Below are 12,033 nucleotides of genomic sequence, written 5' to 3'. Positions count from 1 at the left end.
TACAAATTCTTATGTTTGTCGGCAAGATTAAAAAAAGCTCACTAATATCCAGTATTATCTTGCCAGGGAGATATCAGAGGACTCGATCAAGTCACCTCTCAGTTTTGGCAAGAAGCTGCACAGTAAACTCTTTTAACACTTCACTGCATGGCATTACTTCCTAGCTCTCCATCAAATTGGAGATTAATCCCCATTGCAGCCAGTAATTTTTTTGTTTTCTAAGTGCTAAAGCCAGAACTGTACATAGTATTTTGGTAATGACTTCAACCCACCCCACACAGGCAAGAATGTATCTCTACTCATTCCATTAACGCACTTGAACTACATTAGCTTCTTTGTCACAGCATCACCTTGGAAACTCATACTTAAGCTGTTTCTCCACTATGAATCCAAAATGCAGTTCAGTCACTGCTTTCTAGGATACCATGTGCCTTGATTTAAATTCAGCTGAATTGCCTTGTTCCCAGGTGTACAGCTTTACGTACAGCAGCCTTAGCACACACATCTGAATGGATCTACTTCACCTGACAATCATGATAGCTGCCTTAGTGCTATGTGCCTTCCTGTGAACCACAATTTTATCATGCAAAAGTTTTAAATCAACAGACATTTTGCACCAACAAAATCAGTAATGAAAACAAATTGTGACAAGCAATTACCAGTTTTTGCTGAACATCCATGGAAACTATTCAGTCTTGTACACCCTCGGACTGTTCCTGAACTATCTGAACTGAATGGCATTCAGTACTAATTTTTGTATTCTGTAAGGTCCTCAACATCAAGAGAGATACCTTTAACAAAGTCAAATAATAAATTTAATAAGCTCTAGTTTCCTTAAAGTCTTATTTACAAGGATTAATTACATACTTTTCTCTCCTTGTTAACTAAATTCTGTACTAAGAATAAATGGGAGAGCTGGTAATAATGTAAACTCTATATGTATTAACATCATGCAGTGCTAGTGAAATAACCAAGGTAGCTCAGGTGTGTCTGCACAGCACTACATTACTAGCTGCCACGTTCATCCACTCCATCTCCTTTTAGTATCAATACATCAGCACTTCTCCGACCTCCTGGAATTTCCCTAGTGTTCCAAAGGGCATCAACTATACAATATTCCTTCCATTACTACAGCTAGAGATATACCAGTGTTAAACATGGAAAAAAAAAAAAAACCCACTGGTGAAGGCAAACATATCTCTCACCTCCCAATGTACTTTGGTGGTGTTTTTTTGGGGGGGTGTTTTTTTGTTTTGTCTTATGCTTGTTTTTGTTTTCTAAAAAAACCAACCAAACAAAAAACAAAACAAAGAAAAACCCAACCCCCCAAAACAAACAAACAAAAAACCCCAAAACCAACAAAAAAACCAACACACCAAACCACACAACAGAGGAATTTCAGAAGCTTTCAGAACAGCAACCTAATTCTAAATACCTGAAAGAGGGAATAAGCATTACTTTGACATCCCAATTAAGGCAAGTAATATTCTTCATATAGTGGGACCAAGCTACTTTCTCCTCTACTTTACAGATAGTTATTTTACCTGCTGATGTTTGAGAGACATACAAGCTTCTAATCATGATGCATATTAATAAAGACAAAGGTGTATTTCACTTTCCAAACAATCTGTGATTTAGCTTCTGTTTTGTTAGAATTTGACAAGTTCAATGATGTCAACAGAAATTTTTAGATTCTGGGGGGAAAAAAAAAAAAAGAGAGGTAAAATAAGATTTAAAATTAATTTAGTTCACAGTCTCCTTACTCAGCCTTTACATTTGAGTGAAGCTTCTCATTGAAACCCATGAAGCTTTAGAAACATCATGGGTTTGCTTCTGTGGCAGAGAAATAAGACGATGCTGGTAGCTGACTGACAAAACAACATGTATTTGGGCATACTACCTGAACTACAGGGTGTAAAGAAAATAACCTGTAGCATAGCTTGCTTCACTGCTACCACTATAGTAGCCCTCTCCTGTGTCACCTGGTCAGCACATCCTAACTGATCACTACACTTCTTGTGCTTTTAAATGCTTTTAAACATACCTGGCCTCACCTCTTAGTATCAGCTCCATACAGCACACTGAAATCCTCAGGTAGCTGACAGTAAAAAGCGGGAGGGCTGGAACTGAAGGGTCTCTAAAAACAAACCTTTAAATAAGAAATGCAACTGTAAACATCTGTGACTCACAACTTCGTCTCAGGAATAGTTAAAGAACGATTCTTCAGAAATCCGTTCTATCATAGATCTCCCCTAAGTAACGCACACTAACTACACTGTTCTTGAGAGTTGTCTCTGTACTACTTCTGTATTTTCACCTGTTAAGAACCATATTGGAAAGACATTAAGACTTGATAGTTTCCAAGTTCTTGTAATATTAAATGAGGGAAACTTCACTCTAGGTTTAACTTATATTAGACACCAAAATTGAGTTGTTCAGTGTACAGTTACCTGAACATTCATACAACCCAAAACATAAAACTCCCTACCCACCTCATGTTTATTCTACTATTCTTTTCAAGGTTACTTTTGTTAATAAAAAAAATATTGAGATCACTCAGGTGAGCAGCTATTTAGTTTTCTTATTAAATATCTGTCTAGAATAAGCATATCATTTAAATCCTGAAGAATGATGGATTATTGGAGAGAAGTGCGAGGAACAGCAGAACAGGGTGTTTTAAATGAAATTCAAATATCCTTCAGTACAAAAAAGCAACATCTTCAGTTACAGGCAGGACAGGACAAAGATTCTTTCTAAGTTTCAGTAAAAAATCTGAAAAAACAAAAGCCATGTTCTGAACCATTTTTATGAGCAATAAATATAACCTTTGAACAAAAAAAGGAAGTTTCCTGGATCTGCGTGCATCTCTAAGACCATGTAGCATTGCAGAGCAGTAGAGCTCGACACTGTATTGAAATTTCAAGGTTTAGTACAACAAAGACTAAACTGGGCATCTGAACTAGAGCCAAATGGATGAACAGAGGTTTAAAAGTTAAGCAAACAAATCAGTACAGTTCAGTAAGTTAACACAAACAAAACAACCACCAAGTCAAAGCTTTGGTTTCTTTCAGCTCCACTGTGGAAGCCAAAGACTAGCAGTTCAGGCACTGTGCACCTTCACGTGTGCAGGTAGCAGTGTATTTCTAAAGCACATACAAGCCCAGGAAGAAGCAGTATTTGTGATCCTAATGCTCTATTACTCCCTCAAGCATTCCCTCTCTGGTAAAGAAGAGGTAAGAGAAGCAAGATTTGCCAGGATAGGTAAATCAGGCAGTTTTTATGCAAATATAATCAATGCATATAATATACCTGAAATAGCTAACGTACAAAAAACTGTTAGGGAAGAGCTATCCAGAGGTCAGAGCTCGACACTGCTTGCTGTTACAAGTGATGAACAATCTGCTAAAGTATGAGGGATAATGGCAAGGAATAGGCTGGCTCTTCTCAGAGAGCAGATAAGCCTAATAATGCTCAACATCTGACTTCCAAAGATCTTCATTAGAAAAGCAGGAGTTCTTGGACATGAAGTACTAAGGGAAAGAGAAGAAATTAAGTTCCAGAGGAGGCTCTATAGAGAAATTCCTAAGCAAGTTAGTAATCACGTATAATTAGATTTTTCAGGTAAATGCTGAATAAACACAAGAATAACACAGGTCAGCTTCTGGCATTTTCAAGACAACAGCAATGGTATCGCATCAGGCAGGTATCAACCTGCAGCCACAAGAGCTGGTAATGATACACACAAATTAGCTACAGTTCATATTCAAGATACAGCCTGCTAATACAAAAAGCAGTTCTTGAAATCGCTCTTTCCCTCAATAACGCTGCAGGCATGAGTTGCCAACAAACTTAACACTGTAGTGACAGCTCCCCAAGCTCTGTCTGAATTGGATGAGACTTGCTGTATTATTTCAGTTGTAGGGCCACTTGAGGCTATAGGAACTCAAATTTTGCACCTTTTTCTCAGACATTATTCCTCAAAAATATCACACAAAGTTTCAAGAGTATTAATGAAGCCATTCTGTGCATCCTAATAACCTCTCTCATGTATACTATAAGTACAGAGGACATTAAAATTGAGCTAGCCCTATACATCCAGAAGCAAAGCAAAATGGAAGTTAAAAAAAGTATCTATCAACCTAAAAAAAGAAAAAAAAGCATTGCTTTGCCCTTATGCTCAAATTGTTCCTTCCTTCAGTCCTAACGATGTCTTCCGCACTAAAGAAAAGCATTAGGTATGACTTAAGGAAGAACAACAGCTTGAATACAATATGGAGCTATTTTTTATACCCAACGGAATCCTGCAAATTCAACAGGCTCTGCACAAGCAGAATAAACTGGAGAAGTTGAGAAAATATTTACACACTTCCTCCACTGAAACAAAACACACATATACTGGAAGTGGTAAACAGTATTTCAGATGCTTCTAATAACACCTCTGGAGTTTATTACCAGGATTCAATAACTGGCAGGAGGTGAGGAACAGCCATGCAATTATTTAAGGGGGAGGAAAGACTGGGTAAAAAAATAGGAAGTCACAAACAGGAAAGCGAGCTCATTTTCACCAGCAGGCAAGTCCTGAGGATTACACTGCACAGAAAAGGATGCATGCAACATGACAAAACCCCTGTATCAAAGTCATTTCACAAAGCTAAGGCAAGGCCAAATCCGACACCGTATAAATACATTTACTAAAGAAATTTAAAGTTGACATAGAGAACAAAACACCAACTGTTGGGGTAGGGAGCATGTGCGATTTCCTCTTCTGCATCACAAAAAGAATCAGGTTTTGTGCTTCCCCCCTCTCCCACAGCACAAACACATGCAAGAGAGGGAATAAAACCGTGGTTTGTGATGGGCTTTCGGGCTCCATCCCGAAGCAAGAGCCCGGCTGCAGAGGGGCAGCCGCCCCGGAGCGTGCCCCGGGAGGCCCGCAGCCCGGGCCAAGTCGAAGTGACACAACTTGTCGCCGCGTCGGCGGCAGTCCAGGTGCTCCCCTGCTACCGCCTGCTCCGGACCACGCCGCGGCGGCCTGAAGCCCTGCGGGGGCCCCGGGCCCGGGCGCGGCGCGGAGGTGGGGGGGGGGGGGGGGGGGGGCGGCGGGGCACCCGCTCTCCGGGAGCGGCGGGGGGGGGGGGGGGGGTGGGGTGGCGGCCGGGCAGCGCGGCGAGAGCGGGCGCCCCCCAGCCGTGCCCGCGTCCCGGTGCTGCATGGCGCTGCTCAGCCTGCCTTGCAGAGGGAGCTCGAGTCCCGCTCTGCGCCTCGCAGCGCCTCTCACTCCGCAGCACACGCCAGCGCAGCGAGGCGGCGGCCGGCAGGAGCGGGACACGCAGCCGCCGCCGCCGCCACCGCCCTGCGGTCAGGAGCCGGCCGGACACCGAGGGAGGCCACAGGCAGCGGGCGGAGGGCGCCGGGCCGAGCCCCGCAGAGGTTCGCGTGAAGACGGCGGGGGCGGGGTGGGGGGGGTGTGGGGGGGTAAGCGGCGGCGACGGGGCGGGTGGGGAACGGGCCCGGCCCGGCTCGGTGGGGCGGGGAAGGCGGGGGAGGGGAGGAGGAAGGGACGGGAGGGGAAGGGAAGAGAGGGGGTGCCGGCGGCTCGCGTGGCGGCGAGGGGGCGGTAATCAGCCCCGGTGGCGCGGCGGAGGAGACAAAGGAAAGAAAATGGAGTCGGGGCCGACAGCTCGGCGGCGGCCCGGCCGGGCGGGGACGGCGGAAAGGGACGCCCGGGCGGGCCCGCAGCCCAGCGCCGCGCTGTGGGGAATGGCGGCGGTGGCAGGCAGGCGCCGGCCGCGCTGGGGACGATAGAGGGAGACAAAGCCCCCTGCTTCCCCGGCGGCGGCCGCTGCGGGGCCCCAGCCGAACCGGAGCCCCATCGTGACACCTAGAGGCCGGAGAAAGCGACTGCAAACCCCCCGCCACCGCTTACCTGCGCCCGCACCCCGCCGAGCTCGCTCCGGCCGCCGGGCCCCGCCGCCGCCCCGCGCCGCCCACGGGCCCCGCGGAGCCGCCGCGCCCCGCACGCCCCGCCGCGGCCGCCGCTAGCGCCCAGCACCCGCTCGCGGTTTAATCGCTCCACAGTCGCTTCGGACACAAAATGGCGGCGGGCGGGCGGAGTGCGCCTGCGCCAGCGCGGCTGCCGCGGCCGCCGGCCGGAGCGGGGAGGGGTGGGAGGGGGGGAGGAGGGAGGGCCGGCGCGCAGGGAAGCGGCCGCGCGGGGCAGGCTGGGAGCGGCGGGCGGGGTGGGAGGGACGGGGGCGCGAATGGCGCGCCAACTTCAAACGCGGGGCCGCGGCGTCAGCCGGCGCGCGCCTGTGCGTGCGTCGGTGCGTCATGCGTTGTTGAGGGCGGGCTTGGCGGCGGCGGCGGGAGGCTGCGCCGTGCCTGGCCCGGCCCGGCCCGGCCCGGCCCCGCGCCCCTCAGGGGAGCCTGCCCGGGCTTTGCCGCTGGGTTTCCCGGTGTGGCAGGCAGCCCGGCGGCGGCACCGCGTGGGAGACGTCTTCCGGGCAGAGCCGGCGGGTGCGTTGGGAGCCCTGTGGGGCTGCTGCCGCTCTGCCTCTCCAGCGCCTGGTGCCTCAACCGCGCGGGCTCTGAGGGCCCGTTGCCCTGTCACTGGCACCCCGAGCCCCAGACACCCTCAAACACCCTCACCCCTGGCTCTGCACACGTCTCCTAAGCTTCACATAGGCTAAAACTCCCCCCTTCACCTAAGCGAAACTTTCAGGCCCACCAGAGCAGGAGGCTGTGCCTCAGGCTCCAGGGGAAAGAGCTTGTGAGGAGGATAAGGCCACGGTGAAAGTCCACACTGAAATTTGTGCCTTCCTCTGTGCCTTCCTCTTTGCTGCTTGAAAGACCAAAGCTTTTCTTAAGCTGGAAGAGGAGTCAATACTGTCATGAATTAATCACTAGGAAAGTTGTAGGGCAATTTTATAAATACCAAGGAGTTACTGGAATTAGATTATGTTTGCCTGGTGGTTTTAAAGGACCTTGGGCTTGCCAAGCTTGTAATCGAGTGGGGCAAACTGCCCAAGTTAGCTTCAGCACTGCGGGAATGGTGAATGTGGTGCCAGGCATTTAGGAGGGATCTTCTAGGGAAGTTAACAAGGTTGGGTCCTGCCCATCAGAAGTTACATGCCACAGTGTTTTCTGTCCAAAACTTTCCCCCTCCACCCCCAAAAGATGGAAACAGCCACGACATCCATAGTGAGATGTGTGAATTTATATGAGAAAGCACAGGGGCTTTCATTTTCTGCAGTTTCCTGTGCTGAATCTTCTGGATTTAACATACTTTCTCATCTCCAGTAGCATTGTTGCAGACCCATAGCTGATTGACAGGCAAGCTGAGAGGAGGGGAGAATTCTGTGAGCTCATGCTGCATCATCTTTGTATTTTCTTACCATAGAAACATATGAAATGGAGCTACAGTAATGGGCTAAAATATTAATAGTTCAAAAATAAGATGCATTGGGAGGAAGCTGCATTTTTTGCTCCTTTTACTCACCTATCAATCCCTGGAGGACAATAAGGCCAGGAATTCAGAGAGAAGACTAAATGTAAAGAAACCTCAACACAAACCCATGCTACTAGGACTAAAGAGTTATAGGGCTGTTACAGTTGAAACTGATATTAAAAATCTTGCCCCAAATTTTTGCCTCTTGAGATGTCACTGCAGGGCAGAGTAAAAGCTGTTCAACAGCCTAGGCTTTACCCCAACCTGCTTAGCAAGTGACAAAACCATCACACAAATGTAGCATACATTAACATGTATAAACTGTGCCCTTAAATCCTAGTCTGAATAATGCTTATGTCTTGTCGAGCTGAGTTGTGGAGAGGAGAAGGATCTGCCAGGCTGCTGCTCTGTGAGGAAGGAGTTTGGCTGAGAGGTGGTGACGAGTGAGAAGATCAGGTCCTGACCCTGCTTTATGGGTTTCTCCCACCTAAGCTCTCCCAGTCCTTGCAAAGAAGCAGAGCACCAGTGGCAGTGCTGTGGGCTGCACTGTGAGCACTGATACTCCTTCTGGGGCTGTTGACAACCGAGACGAAGTTCCCTTCTGAGGATTATGATGCCAGGCTGAGTCCATTAATTTGTTACAGCGGGGGAACTGTAGCTTACTGAGTAGCCAGAGGGGACGAGCTGTGTTGAGTCACCAGGATGTAGCTCTGTTTCTTCAGCCTTGGCTGAAGGAGAAAAAAATTAGTTACAAAGCAATGGCAAAAAGTGACCATTAATTATGAGAGGTGACAGGGTGTAGCCCATGACCATGACCTCTGGGGTCTTCATTGCATGAGAAATTTGAATCCTAGAAACAGAATATCCTGGGTTGGAAGGAACCCATGAGGATCTTTGAGTCCAACTCCTGTTGGACTATCAAAAGCTTTGCTAAAATCCAAACAAACCCACATCCATTGCCTTCCCTTTGTCCACTAGACAGGTTGGTGTAAAAGGAAATTAAGGCAGTACGGCATGAAGAATCTGCTAAGAACATTTCTGGGGAAATGAGATTCTGTAGTGTGAATTTTTTAAAAAATCATTTACATTTATTCTAAGCTGTCAACCCATCAATTCTCATGCTGTAATTTTTGGGAGAATGGCATATCTTTCATGTGTAGCCATGAATCCTGCTTAAGCTCAAAACTTAGTTCAGGCACGAATCAAAATGGAGAGGAGCACTGGCTATATGTAAAATTGCTTCTTACGCTCCTTTAAATACCCAGGGCTGGGAGTAAATGAGTGCTAATGATCCCTCTGCCTTTTGTTTGTAGCCATGCTATAACAAACGATCACTTGTCTTTTGTAGTAGGAATGTCACTGCTTAGGAAACAGAAGTTGTTCTGGCAAACACCTATTCCTGGACTTCTCCTGCCAGAAGTGTCCCAGACCATCTATCAGCGTGTGCTTGGGGTCTGACCTATTCATCTTGGGTTTCTCACTTGGAGGCACTTTTGTGCTTATTTGCAGAGGACTCAAGCCCCCAGCTTCAGTCCTAATTGTGGGTGCTCCTGAAAATCAGCCTCCAAGCCTGTCCATATTAGACACCTGGAGGCAGATGCTCCTTCTAGAAAAGTTGCCTGAGTGAGGCCTTTCCCAGAGACACCTTGCCCGTGAGCAGAATGGCAAGAACTGAAGCCGAGGAGCTCCTGACCACCTTGCCAAGGCCTCGGGTGAGCTCACCCCCCTCATTCCCTGCTCTCCCTAGCTCTGTGCTTCCATCACCCTCACACTGTACAAGCCCTCAGGAGTCACCACCCCTCTCGTCACTCAGCTCTAAGGAAAACAGTAGTCGAGTTTGAGAGCCAGCATTAAATTAAGTTTTGGAGACTGCCTGGAGCACACTTTGGTCTCTGTATGAAATGAGGCCCCAGCTGTCACCCTAGGAGCAGTCCTTGGAGAACAAGCCCGTACATATGTGCCTCACAGCCCTGCGAGGAACACACTATGAGGATCATGAGGAGGTTGTTGCTTTGCTGTGATTCAACGCAGACTACTTAGCTGTTCGAATCATTTCTAAGTGCCCTAGTGAATGCCTTGGAAATATGATTTCATACAAGCCTGGGATAAGGTGAGGGGTCCAACTTTGAGGCTGCTCAAACTGGAGATTCCCAAACGGCATCAAGATTTAAGTCATTTCTTACACGAGAGCTGATCAGAGCTTGTGGCACTCCAAAGTGGCAGCGTCTGCTTGGGGTCACCCTGGCTGGTGGGTGCTCTTGGTGTCACAACCTGGGCAGCTGCACCAGCCCCAATGCCATCCAAGAGGAGGGTACATTGGCTGATCAGTTATTTTGTGCTGATGATCTGCAAGGGCTCCTCAGGACACTATCCTGAGACCAGCAGGTAAAAACCAATACTGCAGAGTGCTCCAGAATCCATATGCTCCCCTTTAATTAAAAGGAAAACCGCAGTAAATGGGGAAAAGGAACGTCTTTCCAAAGCCGGAGCACATGGGTAATGTAACCATGACACAGACACCCTCCCACGGGCTGCAGCTCCTACAAGAAAAGCAAGTAGCTGCAACAGTCATTGGTGCTGCTGAGCACAAGCACGTCCATACGAGAGGGAGATGTTTTAAGCGCTGACACAGATTTGGCTGACAAACGTGGTGCTGGCACACTGTCTCCTTTGAAATAGCAAACACGCTGCTGCAAAACACTCTCTGTGGTGCTGTGTCTATCCCCGTGTGCTGTGAGAGTGGCTCCCAGGGAGTTCACCCCATGAAGCGGTGTGGTTCCTGCACAAGGGCTGGAGGAGATGTTAAGTCCTGGAGGGAAAAGTTGAGTCCCCTGCCTCCTTTTGAACAGCTGGCTCTTGTGAGGTTGTCCTACTCCTCCCCAGCCCTAAAAAAAAAAACCCAACCAAAAAACAAGCAGGGTGCAAACTGCAGCGAATGTTTTCAGTGAGTGCTGTCCCAAAACCAAGACTTTTTTTTGAGTTTATTCCAATTAAAAGGGCAGTCCTGCAATTTCAGGTGACCTGGCAGTGTCTGTCCGTGGGGCAGAGGTCTTTGGTGATGCTGGCATAGACCCATTCAGAGCAAGGGGCTGGGCAATAGATTCTAAATGAATCTGTTTGGGGTGTTTTCCCTGGATGTTCTTAAAGCCACATAAATAGTGAGACTATTCCTTGCAGTTCCAGGAGCAGAGTCATTTTGTCCTGACCTGCAGCTCCCAGCCTGCCCTGACAGAAGGCTGCTTTCCTGCTCCGTTCTCTCTACGGCCAAGGTGTAGCTTATCTTGGAAGGTGGTATTGCACTGCAGGGATGGGGCTAGGTTTTGGCAGGGCAAGGAGGACACCCATATAGGTGAGTGAATTGAATTTGTGGCTCTGGCCACTGGAGCACTGGCCTGTTTTTATTTCCAGCAGTTATTCAGGGGGAAAAGAAACCAAACCAAATGTGTAAGATGGCTGGACCACTTTCCACCTCTCGGGTGTTCATTTCCACAGTTGTATGTGCTAGCTGGGACCCACATCCCACATCTCTTGCTGCATACAGCTGACAGTGTGATGCAGTGCTTTGGGAGAAATTCCACATCCCTTCTGGGGCTTGTCCAGCCCCCAAAGGTGGAGGAAGGCTAAGCTAGCAGTGATGCAGCAAAGTGTCCCCTGGTTGCCCCCTTCCTGTAATCCCATCTGCAAATAAAACTGCATCCAAAAGTGGTTACGCTAAGGCAGTGTCCCATCTGGGACGCCCCATGCACCGCGACATGCTATGCAGCATTAGCATGGAACTGCATGCTAGCTGTGCCCTGCGTGTCCAGCCACACGTGACATTCTACCTGAGCCAGCCCAAAAAGCCCTGCTCCAGTGAGGAAAAAGGACATGGAGGCTGTAACCAGCTGGGAGTAGCTTAGAAACACTTGGAGGCACTGATGCATGGACCCTGCTCAGCCTGGGGGCCATAAATCCCCAGCTCCACCAGCGCTTGGCAGTGCCAATACAATTGCTGCCTGCTCCGGTGCAGGTGGCTGGCAGTGCCACAGGGGTCCCTGCCTTTGCTGCTTTAACCTACTCCCTTCCCAGGACCATAAAGGCCACTAAGATGATTAAGGAATTGGAGCAGCTATCATATAAGAAGAGGCTGAGAGAGCTGGGACTGTTTAGCTTGGAAAAATGAATGCTGGGGGCGTTTCTTATCCGTGTCTATTAATACCTGGTGGGGGATAAAGAAGACGGAGGCAGATGCTCCTCAGTGGTCCCCAGTGAAAGACCAAACACAAAACTGAAACCAAAGTACAGGGATTCAAGTTAAACTTCAGAAAAGCTTTTCCTGTGAGGATGGTCAAGGAGTGGCACAGGTTAGCCAGAGAGGTTCTGGCATCTCCATCCTTGGAGATATTCAAAACCCACCCAGATGTGGTCCTGAACTCTAGCTGACCCTGCTTTGAGCAGCGGGGAATGGATGAGCATTTCCAAATGTCGCTTCCCACCTCAGCTATTCTGTGAGTCTTTGATCGGTTGTGGCTCAGTGATGAGATCTGCACCAAGAGGTGCCAAATCTTGAGGGGAACAGGTTTGACAAACCAGTTCAGCTGGGCGAT

The 12,033-nt window shown here is 48.6% G+C and overlaps 1 protein-coding gene across 14 annotated transcripts in view; it reads right to left on the bottom strand.

Annotated features, from left to right (window-relative positions):
• CTCF (CCCTC-binding factor) overlaps window positions 1-6,115 on the bottom strand; it is a 38,052-nt gene extending 31,937 nt beyond the window's left edge. For 11 of the 14 annotated variants that reach the window (XM_075510359.1, XM_075510364.1, XM_075510365.1 and 8 more), the window contains exons 1-3: window positions 5,927-6,015; window positions 2,045-2,149; window positions 1,545-1,694 (exon numbers count right to left, since the gene is read on the bottom strand). The gene's annotated coding sequence lies outside the window, so the exon portion shown is untranslated. Of the gene's footprint in view, window positions 1-1,544; window positions 1,695-2,044; window positions 2,150-5,926 lie in introns of all 14 variants that reach the window. The other 3 variants (XM_075510358.1, XM_075510375.1, XM_075510369.1) reach the window with 3 other exon arrangements.
• Between the last annotated feature and the right edge of the window lie 5,918 nt (window positions 6,116-12,033).

Source organism: Mycteria americana, chromosome 8 (genome assembly GCF_035582795.1).
Source record: "Mycteria americana isolate JAX WOST 10 ecotype Jacksonville Zoo and Gardens chromosome 8, USCA_MyAme_1.0, whole genome shotgun sequence".
Classification (NCBI taxonomy): domain Eukaryota; kingdom Metazoa; phylum Chordata; class Aves; order Ciconiiformes; family Ciconiidae; genus Mycteria; species Mycteria americana.
Note: the sequence above shows the minus strand (reverse complement) of the source record. Positions and strands in the feature narration are given on the sequence as shown.